This window comes from Tamandua tetradactyla, chromosome 14 (genome assembly GCF_023851605.1).
Source record: "Tamandua tetradactyla isolate mTamTet1 chromosome 14, mTamTet1.pri, whole genome shotgun sequence".
Classification (NCBI taxonomy): Eukaryota; Metazoa; Chordata; class Mammalia; order Pilosa; family Myrmecophagidae; genus Tamandua; species Tamandua tetradactyla.
In genome coordinates this window covers 68,430,028-68,449,352 of record NC_135340.1, presented here as the reverse complement: position 1 = coordinate 68,449,352, position 19,325 = coordinate 68,430,028, and the positions used below count along the sequence as shown (strand labels likewise).

The 19,325-nt window shown below is 39.7% G+C and overlaps 1 long non-coding RNA gene across 1 annotated transcript in view; it reads right to left on the bottom strand.

Annotated features, from left to right (window-relative positions):
- Positions 1-872, bottom strand: part of LOC143655163 (uncharacterized) — a 37,826-nt gene extending 36,954 nt beyond the window's left edge. The window contains exon 1 of the long non-coding RNA XR_013162085.1: positions 793-872. This is a non-coding gene — a long non-coding RNA (uncharacterized LOC143655163). The remainder of the gene's footprint in view (positions 1-792) is intronic.
- Between the last annotated feature and the right edge of the window lie 18,453 nt (positions 873-19,325).

The following is a 19,325-nucleotide window of genomic DNA, read 5'->3' as shown; positions in this document are numbered from 1 at the left end:
ATATTGTATTTATCTCTAGAAATTTTATTTGGGTCATTTTGATATCTTCCATTTTCACGCTCATGTCTTCCTCTATCTTCTTTAAACCATGGAACATACTGATAATAGATGTTTTCACGTCCTGCTAGCTCTATCACATTTGTCATTTCTGTGTCTGTTTCTATTCCTTGAATTTTCTCTTAGTTGTGGGTAATAATTTCCTCCTCTTTTTCATGCCAGATATCATAAATTTTGCATTGTCAGTTGCTGAGTTTTGTTGTGTAAAATGTTATGTTAAATTGTTGGATTTTGTTTTAGGATGCAGTTATGCTCCCTGGAATAAATTTGATATATCTATTGGCTTGCTTATGAGACTTGTTAGGGTAGGTCCAGACCAACCTTTTGTATAGGGCTAATTTATTCCCACTACTAATGTAACACCCTAATCATTCTTCCTGAAATCTTGTGTATTATGAAATCTTTCCAGCTGCCTTGTAGAATACAAACTATCCTCAGTCCTGTGTTTTCTTTTGGAAATGTTTGACTCTTCTCCTAGCCTTAAGTATTTTCCTTTCTCATATGTGCAGAGTGTAGCCAAAGACTGATGAGTCTTTGCAAATTTTCAATACTCTCCCCCTTTCTATGCTGCCTCCTTCCTTGATTCTCTGTCCCACAAATTCTAACAGCCTTGTTCTGTCTGATCTCTGTCTTTTCAACTCAGTGAGACTGTCAGACTCTGTTTCCATTCCTTTTCCATGTGACATAGCCTAAAAACTGCCTTAGGCTCAAAGCTAGTGCAATTGTAGGGCTCACCTCATTTGTGTTGCCTTTGTCCAACATTGTGAAACTGTTTTTATCATATAATTTCTCCATTTTTATATTTGTTTAAGATGGGAAGGTAAGTCCAGTGACTTCTACTCCACCTTGGAAGAAAGCAGAAATTTGACACATTATTTTAGTGAGAACAGTTTCATGGAGGTGATAGAGTTTGAAATTATATCCACTAATTTTGAGGACCTAGTGGGAGGTGAGAAAGGGCAGGTAGAACAGTACTTTCAAATACTTTGTTCTGAATGAGATGGAAAAGATAATGGGTTGGTTATAGATGGACATTATCAAATGGGAAGGTTATTAAACTTGAATATTTTTATGTGTTAATAGGAAATAGACTATTCAGAGAAAGAAATGAGAAAGGTCAAAGGAAAATGTCTTAGTAGTCTGGAAAAGATGGGCATGCAAAAGTAAGAATTATCTTTAAATGGAGTTTTGACTTGATTCCTTTAGGAATATTGTTGAACTGTTTTATGCAGGTTTGGAGGTCGTATGAATAGATTTGTTCTATTCATATGAATGAAGTTCACTCCAGCTGTGAAGTTCACTACAGCTGTGATGTGGAAGACAGATGAGGGGGATGGTCCAGAGACATTATAAGTGAAGCATTTAGAAGGTTGGTTTCTTCTTGTTTCACTAGTTTATTAGGTAAATGATGGTAGCATGGATAGAATGGTAGCAAGGTTTGAATTGATCTGAGAGACATAAACACGTAAAACATACAGGATTTAATCCTAGATTGTATGGGGTAAATAAAGGAGAGAACTATTTCTCTGGTTTAGAGTACTAGACACACGGTGATCCCTTTCACTAAGGAATGGAACTTTGAGAAGAGTCAGGTTTTGGCAAGGGAGGTATAGTTTGGGACATATAAATTTGAAGTGACTTTTGACACATAAAAGAGGAGGCAGCAAATAAATAAGAAGATATAGAGAGAGCCTGGTGATATAAACATGGTATCGAGAGAATTGCAGAGGAATTAAAATGGATTAGACAAGCGGAGACAGGAAGTGGTTTACGGGGATGGAGTAGAGGTGTCAAGGGGCTGGTATCTTAATAAGGTCAAAAACAGTTACAGTGGGAATGACTGAGAAGGAAAATGGAAGGATAGGCGATTAAGATAAGGGGATGGGATTCCAGAAAATCATAATTAGATAACTTCTGGGAGTAGATAACTGAGGTAGAGTTAGAGTAAAGGTCATTGAAGCAGTGGCAGTCAGAGAATTGGGTAGCAAATGTGTTGGGAACAGCATCCATATCAAATTGAAATAATCCGGAGCAATGACAGGAGAGTGATGGGGAAAGAAGAATGCAAGTCAGGTGCCCCTGTGTACAGTGAATGATGAGCAACTAGGACATTGGTGGAAGAGAGTAATTGGGAGGTATAGGAAGCTGTTATAATGAATGATACAAGGGTCAAGCAACAGTTTACCAGGAGAATGCTGGCCCTACCTCCTGATTCTGAGGCACATGGGTTGGGGAGAAAAAGATGCTTCCCCTTGAGAGACTATCTTGTGAGAAAAGATAGAAAGAAGCACTCAGTGAAAGGGACAAAGGAAATTGTTAATCAGGGAACAAGATTCCTGTGGTCAGGGTGGAAAAATTGGGGACAGAGGAAGATTTGATGGTGAAGAAAGATGGAAGAGAAGAGGGATGAAAGTATTAGGAAAGATGGGTAGCAGAGAACCACTGCCAAGGTGGTTCAAGAATGTGTAACATGGTGGATCAATCCAGCTCAAGGCTGCCAAGAGAACGTACCCACCACATCTCTCATGGATGGTGGGTATCCAGGCATTCCAGGGGTCGTATGTGGCTTGCAAAAGTTGCATTCTAAGAAGATCTCAGGCTCAGATGGATAAAGTAACTTTAGTCTTTCTTCCAGGATCTGACTCATTGTGTCTGTGGAGGCCCAGGGCCTGGGCTCCCCCTCCATATTGAGAGTAAGTTTCTGCACGTAACCACCTATATGATCGAGACAGAAGTTAAAGGTCAACAGACCTCCTCAGGGAGGGAATAATGTACAGATGGCATTGTAACCACTTATCATATAAAGCGTTAAAACTCCTTTTCTCTGATCATTGTTGTTAACAAATCTTCAAACCCTTGCATCATGAGACCCTGTTGAAACCTGTTGTTTTAGTTTGAAAACTGCCAGAATGTGATATATCAGAACTAGAATGATTTTTAAAAGGGGGAATTTAATAAGTTACAGGTTTACAGTTCTAAGCCTATAAAAATGTCCAAACTAAGGCATCCATGGACAGATACCTTAATTCAAAGTACCTTAATTCAAGGTGTTTTGATGGGTACAAAACACCTCTGTCAGTTGTGAAATCATTTGCTGGCATCTGCTGGTCCCTTGCTCCTGGGCTCCATTGCTTTCAGCCTCTGTTCCTATGGGGGTTCCTCACTTTGCTTCTCTGGGACTGGCCTTTGTCTCACAGCTTCCCTTGGCTCTCTCTGGTTTCTGGTTTGTTTAAGATCTTATGGCAGCATTTGCTGGGCTCCAAGCATCTCTAAATATCTGTGTCTCTGTTCTCCAAGTGTTAGCATCTGTCAACTCTCTCTCTGTCAGCTTTGTCATTTCTGTAGTCTCTCACTCTGTCCAAAATGTTTCCTCTTTTAAAGCACTCCAGTCAACTAATAAAGACTCACTAGGAATTGGTGGAGTCACATCTTCATCTAATTAAAAGAGCACACCCATAATTGAATATGTCATATCTCTGTAGAGGCAATCTAATCAAAATTTTCTACTTGCAATATTGAATCAGGATTAGAAGAAATGACAGCCCTCACAAGATTGAATGAGGATTAAAGCATGGCTCTTCTGGGGTACATAGCACTTTCAAATCAGCACAAATGTCTTCTTCCTAAACCTTTATAAGCTGTCTCTTGCACTCCTGCTTTTATGGTGTGTTAATTCCATTTTTACTAATGGCTGCCACCAGAAACCCTCTCCTGTTGATAAGTCCTAATAAAACTCATGTCTGACTATGTGCCTAGCATTTTCTTTGGTCTTCAGCCTGCATCAATTCTAGTTCTTCAAGAGTTGGGATGGGAGGGTTGGTGAACAGCCAGGAGACCAAAGAGCCACTGGCTATAGCAGATATGAGCTCTGAAAAAAAGAATCTGTGGTGTAAATTCCAAATTGGCCTATATCATCCATGTGGGGAGGAGTGGCTATCTTCCTGGACAAATGGGGACCACCAGGAGAGCATGAAGATGCCCTGAAAACTCCAGCAGGGTTGCTAACTATTTTGCAACAGATAGCAGGACAACCAAATTTTAGCAGAAAGAAAAAGGAATGCCAATTAGCAGCAGCCATAGTTTGGCCCCTTTTAGGAGCCTTATGTATGGCCACAGAGGCAGAACAGGTGGTAAAAGCAACAGCCTACAATCTAGAGAAAAAATTAAAATTAGAGAGGGACATGTGGCTTGCTCATGGGACATGAAAAATGCCTTAAATGAGCACTTGTGTCATGTGGATAATCAATTGGAAACATTAGCTTGCAGATATGCTTAAGCCTGTGGTAGCTCAAGGAGGTAGCTTGAATTACCCCAGATTCAAGTCTGGGAGAATATTAATTACTCTGGGATGAGACCCCAGAGTATAGGACCACAAAAACTCCTTCTCTGAATAGGAAGGTAAGGAGGAATGGGAGATGGAGGAGAATGAAGAGTCCTGACAGGTGCGCCCCATAATACAACAGAAATAGAAGGCATCACACAATCAGCAATTCCAACCTCCTGAACAGAAATTACATGTTACTATGAGAGATTTTACTGCTAACAAGTTGGATGATTTAGGGCAGTGGTATAGATAAAAGAAACTATGGAGTCCCTACCCAAGTGGTTTCTGAAGTTATGGGACATCAGAGCAGAGGGGGGTAATTCTTGCTGGATTGGAGATGAGCAAATTGGTATCTATTACAACCCATCCTTCACTATGACATTTATATGCTACCTTAGCTGATGCAAAAATTGACTCCTTATTGGTATGGCTAGTTGATAGGTATAAGGCTACATGGTCTTATGAAGGGGATACCTCACACAATATCCCCCCGCCGTTGGCAAAATATGTTTTAAGGGTTAGAGAATGAAACATGCCATTGATGCTGTGGCTTTCATAGGTACTGACACTGAAGCTTTTACCACAGGAATAAAAGCCACAGTATTGCACATTGCCCCTAACCATTACTATGGGCCTCTCGTGTCTATCCTAAGTCTACTAGGAGGACAACACATTTCCCTTGCTGCTCAAGCTGTAAGTGACCTCGGAGAATCAGAGAGACAGTGGAAAGATGGAGTGGGAGTTAGGGCAAAGGGAAAGCCTCCATGTGAGCATGGCAGCCCTAATCAGGTATCCTGCAAGCAGATGTGGGTGAATCCTATTGCTGCAGGCACAGAGATAGAGGCTATAGATAGGCAACCTAATGCAATCCTGGTCAAACTATGGAGTAAACTGTCTAAAGACCAAAGATTTACAAAAGTGAGCTTCCAAGCTTCCATGGGAGGAAGTCAAGAAAGAAACCACCATTCAGAGTCTGAGCCTGGTGGCTATCTGCTCCCTGGAAGAGGCTTGGCAATTCCCTTTCCCTCTTCTGTAAGAGGGAGGTCGAGATCCCTGGGTGCAAAAAATAGCTGAGAACCCTGGGGATTGGAGGCCGTATGTAGAATTAATCATCTACTAGTCCTCTACTGACCAGAAGCAAGTGTTAGCACTAGTAGATACGGGAGCTGAATGTACCTTAATCTATGGGAATGTAGGCTGAGTCCACAGGCCAGTACTGACTATAGATGGCTATGAGTGGGGGAACGGAGGAGGGTAACAATCTAGGCAAAGTGGCACAGCTTAACTTTACAAATTGGGAGATTGCCCCTCCCAGGTGTCTATTCCCCTATATCAGAATACATTTTAGGAATTGATTTACTATGGAATGCCACGTTGCAGACTACCATAGGGAGTTCTGCCTCTGGTGTACAGTGATTGAAGTGGTACTGAGAGGGCAAGCTAATTGGTCCCCTGTAAAAGTATCCCCGCCTTGAAGGGTCATGGCTACAAAAATACGAACTTCTGAGATGGCACTAAGAAATTTCAGCCACTATCAAACAGTTGGGTATTATTATCTGCACCCACAGCCCTTTCAATAGTCCTCTATGGGCAGTATGAAAGTCTAATGGAATGTGACATATGACAGTGAAGTATCAGGAGTTGAACAAAGTAACACCACTGTTGTATGCCATAGTCCTGAACACTGCTTTATTTATAAGAAATTAGTACCCAATTGTGTCAGTATCATGTTATATTAGAACTTGATAATGCTTTCTTTATCTCCCTTGAAAAATCAACCAGCCTGCATTCACCTTCACTTGGGGAGGCCAACAATGGACTTTACCTGTGATTGCCCAAGGCTATGTACATAGTCTGACCATCTGCCACAGTCTCATGGCAAAGGATTTGGCTAAGTGGAAAAGCTCTGCAAGTGTAACTCTATTTACTATATTGATGATGTCATGTTAACCAATAATTCTCTTTCAGAATTATAAGAAAGCTCAAGCTCATTGCTGTTTCACCTTGAGAGCCGGGGATGGACAATCAGTTGCAACAAGCTGCAAGGCCCTGGCTAATTTGTCAAATTTGTGGGTGTTGTATGGTTGGGTAAGACAAAAATCTATACCTTCTGTTGTAAGTGATAAAGAGCAATGTTTCTCCACACCTCAAATGCCAAAGCAACTAATGGCTTTCTTGGGGTTGTTGGGGGGTATTGGAGAACTTTAAGCTTCACTTAGCTCAAATATTAAAACCTTGTATGTTTTAGTTAAGAAAGGCCATCCCTGGTAATGGGATATCTCCCAACAGACTGCTTTTGAAAATTCAAAAAGGGCAACAGCACAGGCACAAGAACTGGGGGGTATAGATCCAGACCTGGCCCATGAATTGGATGTAGCTAGCATTGACATTGGCTTTGGGTAGGGTCTGTGGCACAGACAACATTCTAAACGGCTTTTGGTCATAATAATGGAAATGGGAAGAATGGAGATACAGCCCCTTGGGAAAGCAATTGTGTTCTCCATATAATGCCTTATTGCAAGTGGAGGCACTGATGCACAGATGCACAGTCACCTTGAAAGTGGCCATCCTTATTCAAAGGTGGATAGCCAACATGGCTTCTAAGCCATGCTCTGGCAGTAACCAACTGAGCACAGTGACCAAATGGTAAGCTTACCTGCTACAATGCTGCATTTTCAATACCAGCCCCCTAAGTGCAGAAATCCATGAGATTCTCAGACCAGTGTCCTATACAGATGATTCAACAGCTAAAGTTGCTGCCCCTGAAATAACTGTTGAAATGCCCACTATAAAAGGCATGAGTACTGTTCCTTAGTCTGTTTGGTACACTGATGGATCTGCTAGTGGGAAGCCTCCTATCTGGAGAGCTGTGGCAGTACAATTCAGTGCTGAAACGATATGGTGGGAGACTGGAGCTATGCAAAGCAGTCAATGGGCTGAGTTAAGAGTATGAAACAAGAGAGACATTAACTATCTTTATCAATAGCTGGGATGTTTACAAAGGCCTTAGAACCTCATTGGTAATCTGGAAGCAGGAACAATAGATAGTCATAGGTTGCTCCCTCTGGGGGCAAAAATTGTGGAAAGATATCTAGAATGCCTGCCAACCACACAAAGGTAACTATTTATCATGTCCCTACTCACACTCCCAACATGTTCCCTGGGAATTGGAAGCAGATTCACTCACAAAGATTCAGAGCAGCAGTGCTGAGCAGTGGACTGACTTCATCAGAAAAGCTGACGCCAAGGGTATCAAACCCTTTGGGGTCAGGCCCAGCAATTCCATCTGCCAGTCATGTACCAGCAGCTAGTGGACATCACTAGAGAATGCCCTTCAGGTTCCCTATGTCCACCACATAGCCTACCACACCAGATGGGACTCATCAGCCAGTCACAAATCCCAGTGACCCAGTGGCAAGTAGGTTGCATCAGTCCCCTTCCACTCTTAGAGGGCATGAGATATGTTTTTATTACTGTGAACACAGCTACAGGACTTCTGTTAGCTTTCCTGGTAGGGAAAGGAAACCAGAAGGCCACCATCTGCTGTTTGGAAGGAATGAGCACTCTGTATGGCAAACTGACATAGAAAGACAGTGATCATAGGACCCCATTCACTGGGCATATAGCTCAATCCTGGGCCATGGGTCAGGACATCATGTGGATGTTTCTTCTGTCCTACAATCCCACAGGTGTGGGCCTTACTGAAAAAATGAAACATTTGTTAATGGAAAAGCCAAGGAATGATAAGAGTTCCTTGCAGCAGTAGACTAAGAGCCTCTATCAGGCCTTAATTCACTTGAATGTTATACTGCAGGCTGCTATACCTACCCCCATTAAAATGCTGATGGCTGGACCAATGCAGACCCTGAAAATACAAGTCAAAGATCCCACTGCTTTTCAGCCAAAAAAGGAAAATGATAATAATTTATTGTTGCTTGTGCATCAGACCATACAAAATGGGGAAAACAAGCTCAGTTGTCCTTGTTGCTGGACTACACAGTCATGTTGGTTAGGAATTCTAAACCCCTAGGGAATAAAAGTCACCCAAAATATTGTAATAGATCTCAATTTATACAGAAAATTCTGAATCTTTATCACCAATCCAGGGCCTCCTATTTCCATGGGAACCTTATACATGATTATGTAGACCCTTCTTATGCCCAGGATAATAAAACTCATGCCTGACTATGTACCTAGCATGTTCTTTGGTGATGGGGCTGCGCTGACCCAAGCCTTTCAAGAGCTGCATTGGAAGAGTGTCCCAGGATGAAAGCCTCGCTCAAGGGTCACTGGCATTTACACAGTAGTGCCCAGCCTGGTCTGAGGGTATAGAAGCTAGAGAGTCGAGAGCAGAGTGATCAGAGCAAAGCGAAAGCACAGTCCAGAGAGTTGCTGAAAGCTGGTAAGAAACTTGACTTTAAGCTTTCATACTGAGCCAAAGCACAAAGGGAAACATGATCAGTTAAAAATTCACACATAAATCCTCCGCCTAAAAAAAAAAAAAAAGGCTTTTTAGAAGAAACACAACTGTTTCTAGAACTAAGACTAGATTTTACTATTTTTCTTGGGTGGTTTCCAAATGAGAGAAGTGTGTGATATTTAAGTTCAATGATGCATCTCATGGGGCTCTTTATTAGATCATCTAATCATACTGGCTAATTCCTTGATACTTCAGGTTACATAAAGAAATACCTTCTAGTAATCAAAGTGTAAGATGGCTGCATCATGAAGCAGTGAGTTCCCTGTCAGAAGCGGGTATTAGAGTTCATGTAGCCATCAGGTTTGCATATGGAGGGAGCTCTGTGGTAGGATGAATTATACCCTAACAAAACAGAAATTCTTAATCTTAGTATTCATCTCAGTGTGTGTGTACCTTTTATAAATAGAACCTCTTGAAGGTGTTATTTTCAGTTAAGATGTGGCCAACTGAATGAGAGTAGTTCTTAAACCATATTACTGGAGACTTTATAAAGAGAAGAAACTAGAAGCCAGAATCAGAGAAGGCCACAGGGAGAAGCAAGAAGTCAGAAACTAGAAGAGCAGGTACAGGGAGAGAGAGGGATCACCATGTATGAGAGGCAGAGATACAAGCCAAGGAAAACCAAGGATTGTTGGCAGCCAACTCTAGAGAGCTACAGACCCCAGGAGAAAGCATGCCTTGCTGGTTTCTTGAGTTTGAAAAGAAGCCTTGTTGATATCTTCTTCTGTTGTCAAAACCATGAGCCAATAAAGTCCTGATCTTAAGCCAAAGCCAGTTTTTTGTATTTGTGATGGTCTACCTAATGTTTATAAAATAATGGCACATTTCACAATCAATGCATCATAGTTGAATAAAATATTGAAATTTATGGAAGCATTAAACCCTGCATGTCAGGTATGTTTTCTTTTTCTAGGACAGGTTAAAGTTTTATAAAACTACAGCCCCCTAAATTTAATTGCTCTAGAGAGAAAGTGGGCAGAATTCAGAGATAGAGAAATGAAGATTCAAACCAAGTTTTCCAGATCTCTAAAAAGTTATATTACATTGCAATATACTGGACATTGGTTCCCCATGTTGACTGACAGTATATGTTTTGGATTCCAATTAACCTCACTTCATACCCTGGCTCTTCCATTAGGTACCATGATTCTTTGAACAAATCATTATATCTCTATAAGCCTCAATTTCCTCACCTATAAAATGGAGATAATATGCATAGAGTTGTTAGGATTGAGGTATATGATTCATATGAAGAGCTCACAGATCACCTGAAGCATAATTAATATTCAATGACTGTGGAGTTCATATAAAAGTTGCCTGCAATCTGCAGTGCAACCTCACTTGTAGTCCATTTTTAGGGCAGCTGTTCAAGAGGCCCTGCCCAAAAGAAAAAAAAAGGAGGTCCTTGGCAACCGGCTTAACTGCAAGAACCTACCCAAGAAGAGTCAACCCAGCTTTTATTTTGATGAATGAAATTCCTCTATCTGAGGAAAATTTCAAAACCATGTTAAAACCTCTAGAAACAAGTCAATTAAAGAGTCTTTCTAATCACATGTTACATTATCAAAATGAAAATACTTTTTCATTAAGGAAAAGCATTTCAGAGGTTGTAATTCTTATTGATGGTGAGGATCTTTGAAGAAAACGAGACCAGCATATTTCAAAGCAACTCATCCATCCTCGTTAGAATCAACAAGGAAATTATTTGTCTTTCCTGAATCAGTGTTCAGATCATCACAAAAAAACATGTATCGACTCCTCCGGGAGCCTCTCTTCCTTGATAAATAATGTAAGCATGAAAAGATAAAGAGAGCATCTGGAAGGAATGATGTCACACGGATTCAGGATTTATTCTTCTCCTCTGAAGGATGTTGAATGGTGTCATAAGGTTAGGAATTCAGAAATGTAGGGCCAGATCTGAAAAACAGGAAACATATACCCTAATTCAAATAATATCTGCCTTTGGATCCTTTATGTTAGTTATTGACCTAATGGAATCTCTGAACTATAATTTGTAATCTATGAAGTCTAAAAGAAATGTGTTTAAATAAAGTAAACACATACAAATAGATATATATATGATAGATAGATGATAGATTCATAGAAATATGGAGAGATAGATGATAGGCAGATATAAATGTAGATGATAGATGAAAGGATAGACAGATTAAGAGATGATAGAGAGATCAATAGATAGATAGAAGAGAGGTATAGAGATAGAGATGATAGATATAGAGAAAGATAATTGATAGATGATAGATAGAGATTAGATTAGTAGAAGGTAGATAGAGATAGATGAGATTAGATTGATACAGAGATAGAAAGATCACTGCCCTTGTGAGTGTTACTGGCTTATGGATTATCTAAGTAATTTTTATTTCAGCCCAGTGTCCCCTGGTCCTACCATTCCCTCTCTTGCTTCCTCATTCTCACTTGATTAATTAGAAATAGTCACTAAAGCAAACTAGTTTTTCTAAAATTTTAAACCATGATGAAAATTCTGTTCCCCAAAATGCTGGTGTTAAATGCTCTAAAGTCAAATACAGATTTATTTTGGAAAGGTGGTGTTTTGAGTGAATGACACTACTAAAGATGCACCTGATTCTGCTGCCCTACAATGATATTAAGGTAAGTGAGACTATTTTGCCAATTCAGGGTAAACTTTGATATGCCGATTCCTTTCATGGGACAACCATGGGTCCGAGGTCCCTCCTCAGCTTCTCAGGTTCAAAAAACTTGTTTAATCTTTTCCACAAGGAATGCTTACATTCTAAGTGTCTGACTCAGGTTAGCAAACCAAAAGTGGCTGATTTATAAACCAAAAGGTCAAATTGCTTATAATGTGGAACATCTTTCCAGTGACCAGAGCCCTTGTGCCATTTCCCCAAGTATCCCTATTTCCTGTATTAATATACCCTGCAAACAGAATATCTTATCAGATGATTGTTTCTACATGATAGACTCAAACAAAGATAGTCAGATGGCAGAGAGACATTCTACGTCTTTTTATCCCCATAATACCTTGTTTGATGCCAACAGACATCTATTAAAATAAAGCTGTTGTATTTTATCCATGGTATAGTCTACCTAAAAGCACACCTGTCTAGTGACCAGGAAATTCATTCCCCTCTCCCATGCTAGATTGTTCATCAAAAGCACTGCTCCTGGGTGGGCCACAGTGGCTTAGCAAGCAGAGTTCTCACCTGCCATGCTGGAGACTCGGGTTGGATTTCCAGTGCCTGCCCGTGCAAAAAACAAACAAACAAAGAAGCACTGCTCTTAAGGGGTTCAGGGAAATAGAATAGATTCGTATATATGCATATCTACAAACTATCTTCCAATGAGGGTAACCTCTGCTGACCCCTGACATTTTTATCTGTGTTCTCTATTTTTACTAGTTACAGTTTCAAAATACTATGTTTTCCTGTCCTTGTTGCAAAGTTTGGTTCAGATATACTATATGATAATCTGACTGCAGCTATATAGAATCTTATAATGAGATCTTTTCATCTTAGAAGAAACCTTTCTAAAGACAATTGAGCCCAACCACTCATCTTATGCTTGAATACCCTCCTTTCCATATCAGCCTTGGAGTCATTTGGTGATTATTTGCCCACATTATTGGGAAAACATCATTATGATTTGATATTTCTGCTGAACACAAAATCCAACAGACATAAACTCACTGTAAAATTAAGTAACTGTTTTTTGTTGTTGTTGTTGTTTTTCAAACATAATCCTTCCTCACCATACAGTTTCTGTCTCTTCGGGTAAATGAGAGAGAACTCAGCTTTGTGGGGTTTTTCCAGCTACCTGTCTTAAGGTGGTTTCTTATTTGAGGCAGCTGTTCTAAAATGAAAACTGTCCTGCTGCCAATATTTTCTTCCTGAAATTAACTTCTTTTGATGGGAAAGTCAGAGCTGATGTTTGAACCAGCACTGACCCCCATCAGTCAGGCAGTCTGGTCAGCTCATTAGGTCCTCAGGGAAGTTTGGATTAAGGATAATCAACACGGATGAACCAACAGAGGAGTTTTGTGGCCTGCCAGGAGCTAAAACGATCATTTGCAAACAGCACAGTCTTAGTGCCCCCTCCTGAAGGCTAACCTAAGAGACCTTGGAAATGGAGCAGATCAGTTCAAGGAAGAAGTTCTTAGATGTTAGGCATATGGATTATTTGGAACCACTTTGATTTCTTAGATTGACATGCTGTTACAGAAGACTGAGCGCATGCAGATGAAAAGGCAGATGAAAGTGACCAAATCAGAAACCTACTGCTCAGTGGGAAAAAAAAAGAAAAAAAGACAGAGTTTTAGAATGGGGAAATACTGCCCACTTAGTTGCTCTTCTTTTTCTCTCAGGTCCCAACTAAAGAAAGCACTTTGAAGAGTCAAAAAGAGCATTCAGCCATATTTAACATATATCCAACTCTTTGGCATACTAATATCTGAGAAGAGAAAATGTGAGTTACAAAAATAGACTCAATCAACTAATTAATAGTCAATAGTGTGTGTCAGTTCCAGATAGACATATTTGGCAACTGTTATTAACAGGAGGAGCTGAGCTAAGTGCTAGAGTTGGAAAAACTGATTCCTTTATTTAAGGAGTTGATGGTCTAGTGGGGGAGGAAACAGACAATTACCGTCAAATAGAATGCCTGATTGTAGGATTAAGACAAAGCTGATCTCCTACTCAGGAAAGGGCTCCCTTACTCACCTTGGCCAAGACCTGGGAAGGAGGTTAGAGGAACTTGCTTTATTTCCTCTCCTATTTTTTTTAATAAACCTTATTTTTTAGAATAGTTCTAGATTTACAGAAAAATTTCAAAGATAGTACAGAGAACTCCCATAAACTCTGCATCCAAGTTCTCCTATTTTTTTTTAACATTTTCTATTGTGAAAAATAATGTATATACAAAAAAAACCCAATACATTTCTAAGTATATTGTAACAAGTAGTTATACAACAGACTTTAAAGTTTGATATGGGTTACAGTTCCATGATTTTTCATTTTTCTTCTAGCTGCTCCAAGACACTGGAGACCAACAGAAATATCAATATATTGATTCAGCAGTCATATTCATTTGTTAAATCCTGTCTTCTCTATTATACTCTTCCTTCTCTTTTTTCTTCTTTTTTGTGAAAAATGACATACATACAAAAAAGCAATAAATTTCAAAGTACATCACAATGATTAGTTATAGAACAGATTTCAGAGTTTGGTATGGGTTACAATTCCACAATTTGAGGTTTTTATTTCTAACCGCTCTAAGATACGGGAGACTAAAAGAGATGTCAATATACAGACACAGCACTCATACTCATTTGTTGAACCTGACCTTCTCTGTATAACTCCACCATCACATTTGATCTTTCTCCCACTCTTTAGGGGTACTTGGGCTATGACCATTCTAACCGTTTCACGTTGGAAGAGGCTGTTGATAATATGGGGCAGAGGGATGGAATTAGTTGTTGCTCTAGAAGGGCTGGCCCCTCTGCATTTCAGGACTTATCTGGTCCAGGGACACATCTGGAGGTTGTAGGTTTCTGGAAAGTTAACCTAGTGCATGGAACCCTTGTAGAATCTTATATAATGCCCTAGGTGTTCTTTAGGATTGGCAGGGATGGTTTTGGTTGGGGGTTGGCAAGTTATGATAGGTAGCAATGTCTAACTGAAGCTTGTGTAAGAACAACCTCCAGAGTAGCCTCTCGACCCTATCTGATCTCTCTCTGCCACTGATACCTTATTTGCTACACTTTTTTTCCTCCTTTTGGTCAGGAAGGTCCCCTATTTGGTCCCCTATTTTTAGCATTTCACTTTAGTGTGATACCTTTATTTATTTATTTATTTTTACAATTAATGAACTAATATTGATCCATTATTATTAACTAAAGTCCATAATTTATTCAGATTTCCTTAGTTTTTACTTAATGTCTCTTTTCTGTTCCAGGATCACAACCGCAGTTTACTACATTACATTTCGTCATCATGTCTCCTTAGGTTTCTCTCTGCTCTAACAGCTTCTCGGGCTTTCGTTGTGTTTTTGATGACCTTGACAGTTTTCAGGAGTACTAGTCAGATTATTGTGTAGAATGTCCCTCTATTGGTATTTGATGTTTTTCTCAAGATGAGACTAGAATTATGAGTTTGAAGGGGGAAAACCACAGAGGAAAAGTGCCATTTTCATCACATCATATCCAGGGTTCATCTGATCAACATGACTTATCTATGGTTACGGTGACCTTGAACACCTGGCTGAGGTAGTGACTGTCTGGTTTCTCACTGTAAAGACACTCTCCCCAATGCCCACCGGGTCCCCTTTCCATCCCGTGCTCTTCTTTGGAAGGAAGTCCACATCCACAACCGACACACACAGGAGGGGGAGTTATATACACCCTCCTTAGAGGCATAGCATCTATGTAAATTATTTAGAATTTTTTGTTACAGGAGATTCATCTCTTCTCCCTCACCTATTTATTTATACCAATATGAACTCATGGATATTTATTTTATATTTTGAGTTATAATCCAACATGCCTTTATTTATTTTGTTGTCTAAATTTTTCCAGCTTTGGTCATTGGGAGCTCTTTCTGTTGACTGTTGTGTCCTTTTGACACACACCCTCATCATTGTGGGTTTTGTTTTGTTTTGCTGAGCAACTCTTTATTTTCTGGGACTACAATATGCCCCAGGCTCATTTTGTATATTTCCTACTCCTCTTCCATCTTTTAAAGTATAATATAGTCAGGACTGTTATAATGCTCATTTTGAGAATGGGAATTTGTTTCAATGTAATTGATATATTAGGGAATAATGTGAGCATGACACCAGTTTAGCATTTGCTTATGCATGAGAAACACTGAGATAAACAGAAAAATGCACCCTGCTGAAATGAGTTGAAGAAGAAGAAACAAAGCACCTGTGCACACATTGCAAGGGCATCTAACAGCTACCTCAGTTTACTGCATGTGTTATGAGCCACACCCATCCACATATCAAGTTGGGCTTTTCCATTCGATTTGAGACAATCCTCCTTCCACCACTTCACAATAATTTACAAGCTGCAATGCTTCTGCTGCCCACTTCTACAAACAATCTTCTAGTCTTTCTCAAGGTAAAGTTTCTATTTACACTTTCCCTGACTGTTGGGGATTGAATCACATCCCCCAAAAAAGATACCTTCAGGTCCCCCACCCCTGGTCCTGTGGGTATGAACTCATTTGTAAATAGAACTTTTAGGATGTCATTAGTCAAGGTTTTTCCAAACTGAATGAGGCTGGGCCTTAATCCTATATGGCTGAAGTCCTCATAAGCAAAGGAAATTGGACATGGAAAGAGAAGCCATGCTGAGCAGCCAGAAGCTGGAAGTCAGTGGAATCCAGAAGAGAAAGGAGAAGGCATGGCCATGTTCAGACCATGTGACAGAAAGCTGAGGAACTCCAGAGACTGTCAGCCAGCCAGAAGACACTGGCACAGGAGGAACAAGCCTTCTTCCCTCTGAAACCATGAGGCAATAAATTCCTGTTGTTAAGCCAGCCCACTGTATGGTATTTTGCTTTAGCAGCCAGGCATCTAAAACACCGACCATTTAACATAGGTAAAACAGTGCTACTGCTTTTATTAGTTTCCCATCTTATATATGTGTCACTTGGGAACTGAGTGTTATGCCTTTGATCACATTTACTTTTCTGGCTTTCTACTGAGAAATTTTTCAGAGCATAGTGTTTTCAGGAGCTTATATGTAATGTAATAGCAGAACTGGCTGTAGTTGGCTCTAATTGTGAAGAGCAGAAAGAATGTTTAGGGCAGAGAAGGCATAGAGCTATGAAACAAACCATATGTGTAGTGCGCTTTCTCTCATTTGTGTTGTTGGAGTATAAAAGACGGTGAGATGAGGCCAAATGGGTAAGTAAACAGGAATAAAAGCAAGTGCAGCCATTTGTTACAACAAACTCGGCATTAATTCTATAGCTACTGGGATTTCCTCGAAAAGTTATGAACATTGCACTGACAAGCACAATTCTTCATTTTATGTAGATTCCTCTGTTCTCATCACTGTGAAGAGGATGGATTGGAGAGGGGCACGGCTCTAGGCTGGCAGAGCAGGAGGCTTTTTCATATGATTGAATATTACAGTAGCAAATGGAATAAATTGAAATAGATTGATGAAGTTTTTTGCAGATAGAGTTGACAACCTGGGTAATTGACTGTTGAATGTGGTAGATGGAGGCTGAAGGGCAGTTAGAAGTAGGGAGAGGACCTCCCTGATTTTTGCCTTGAGCACACTGGTGGATGATTGTACTACTAATTGCATTTCGGAATGTAGTGAGAGCAAAAACTTGGGAGGGGCTTTGGCTTTGGCAAGAGGATGGGATTGGTGGATTGAAATTAGTAAACTTAATGGATGATTTTAGGCATAGGGATAAAGCTATCTGGCATGCACTTGGATATTCTGATTTGAGTTTAGAATTCATATGTAACTTTGCTTTTTCCTAAGCCTGGAAAAGAATACCTAAGAAACCAACACAATAAGGATTTGTTTTGCTCACTGTCTTTTCACCTAAGTAACTCCTTCTCACCTTTCAGATGTTCGCTTAAATTCACCTCTTCAGAGAGCGCTCCCTTCATCACCTGTCAAAGTCCCTAGGATTCATATGCAAGTAAATTATTTGGAAAATTATCTAGAAAGGGATTGGGGAAAAGGGGACCAAGATAGGGAAGAAGCAAAGCAAGGGTGTTATATTAAACAAAGGTCCTGGGAAGGGTAGCTTCAACCAGATCCCACAGGGGAATTCTGGAGTATAAACTGTATCTTGGAATTATCCTACCCTGAGGAAAGAGAGCTGGACTTTCCTAATCCACAACTCCACCCACATTTTGGGGGATGGAAGCTCCAGATGCTTCTGGCTCTCAACTGCAAAGCAGCTCCACAGCCCAAGGACTGGACTCCAAGGAGCTGAGTTGCACGTGTATTATTAGCACACTGATGGGGAGGAAAGAAAGAAGCAGAAATGATTTAAAAAAAAAAAAGCGAAAAGGGATCTAACATGGAAAAATTGGGATGGGCATAGCCTAAATACCCCTAAAGAGTGGGGAAAGATCAAAAGTGATGGTGGAGTTATACAGAGAAGGTAGGGCTTAACAAATGAGTATGGGTGCTGTTATCAGTGTATTGATACCTCTTTTATTAAATTCAACAAACATAAAAAAAAGTGGCTGCATCATTTTGTATTCTAACCAGCAATACTTGAGGGCCTCCATTCTTCCATATCCTTGCCAACATTTTTTATTGTCTATTGTTTTGATTATAACCATTTTAGTGAGTAAAAAGTGGTTTCATTATGGTTTTGATTTGTCTTTCCCTAAAGGGGAAGCATTTTTTTCATAATCTTCTTGTTCATTTGTATATCTTTTTTGGAGAAAATCTATTCAAATTCTTTGCCCATTTTTAAATTACATTAACTGTTGCCTGTTTTCATAAATAACATAGTCATATCCATTCATTCATTTACATATTCTTTATGTGGGTGTTAGTGCTTATTACAGCAGAGTTGAGTTACAACTGAGACTATACATCAAAAAACTAAAATGTTTACTGTCTGGCCCTTTACAGTAAAGGTTTGTCAACCCCTGTTGAGGTTGCCCTGGCACATTAGCCCTGCCAGGGCTGCAGCTGTCCCTAAAGATCTTTGGGGAATGGAGCAATCATTGGGTCTTCACCCCAGCCACCATATTTCTAGTAGACCCCAGTGGAATATATACTTACTTTGTTTATTTCTACATTTCCAACACCTATCACAGTGCCTTCCATATAATAGGCATTCAATAAATCTAAATGGATTTAGTTTACAAATAAAATGAAGGCTGAACAAACAGCAAATGATTCTGAAGAATACTTTAATGATAAAAATGATGATCATTCCAAGCGAATCAGATTTCCTGCTCTACATATGGTTTTAATGGTCTCTTCTTAAAGTTTTTGTTAAAGAAATTCATACCTTTAAAGCCTGTAAATTCCTTGATAAAATAATTCTAGACTAACAAAATAGGTTATGTAATTTTTAAATTATTTTTTTAGGTTTACAGAAAAATCAAGCAGAAAATACAAGTTACAATGTTAAGCACCTTTTTCTGCCTATTAAAAAATCTTCAATGAGCCTGATTAGTGAGCTTTTTATAGAGGCTTGATTTAGGCTAGTTACAATATTACAATATTAACCACTAGACATGGTTTTGTCTAAAGATGGTCATACTGCATACTCTCTGAGATACACTACATATTATGGAGACAAATGTCTCCCATAGCTTTTTCCACAAAAGTCAGCTTTAACCATCTCCTTGGCCCAGAAAGCAATAAGCCACCTTGCCATGTGAACACTCTCCTAGCTGGAACATCTCCTCCCACCCTGTCCTTCCACTTAGGCAGGGAGCAAAATATCACCATCTAATGCTGGGAAATAAGTG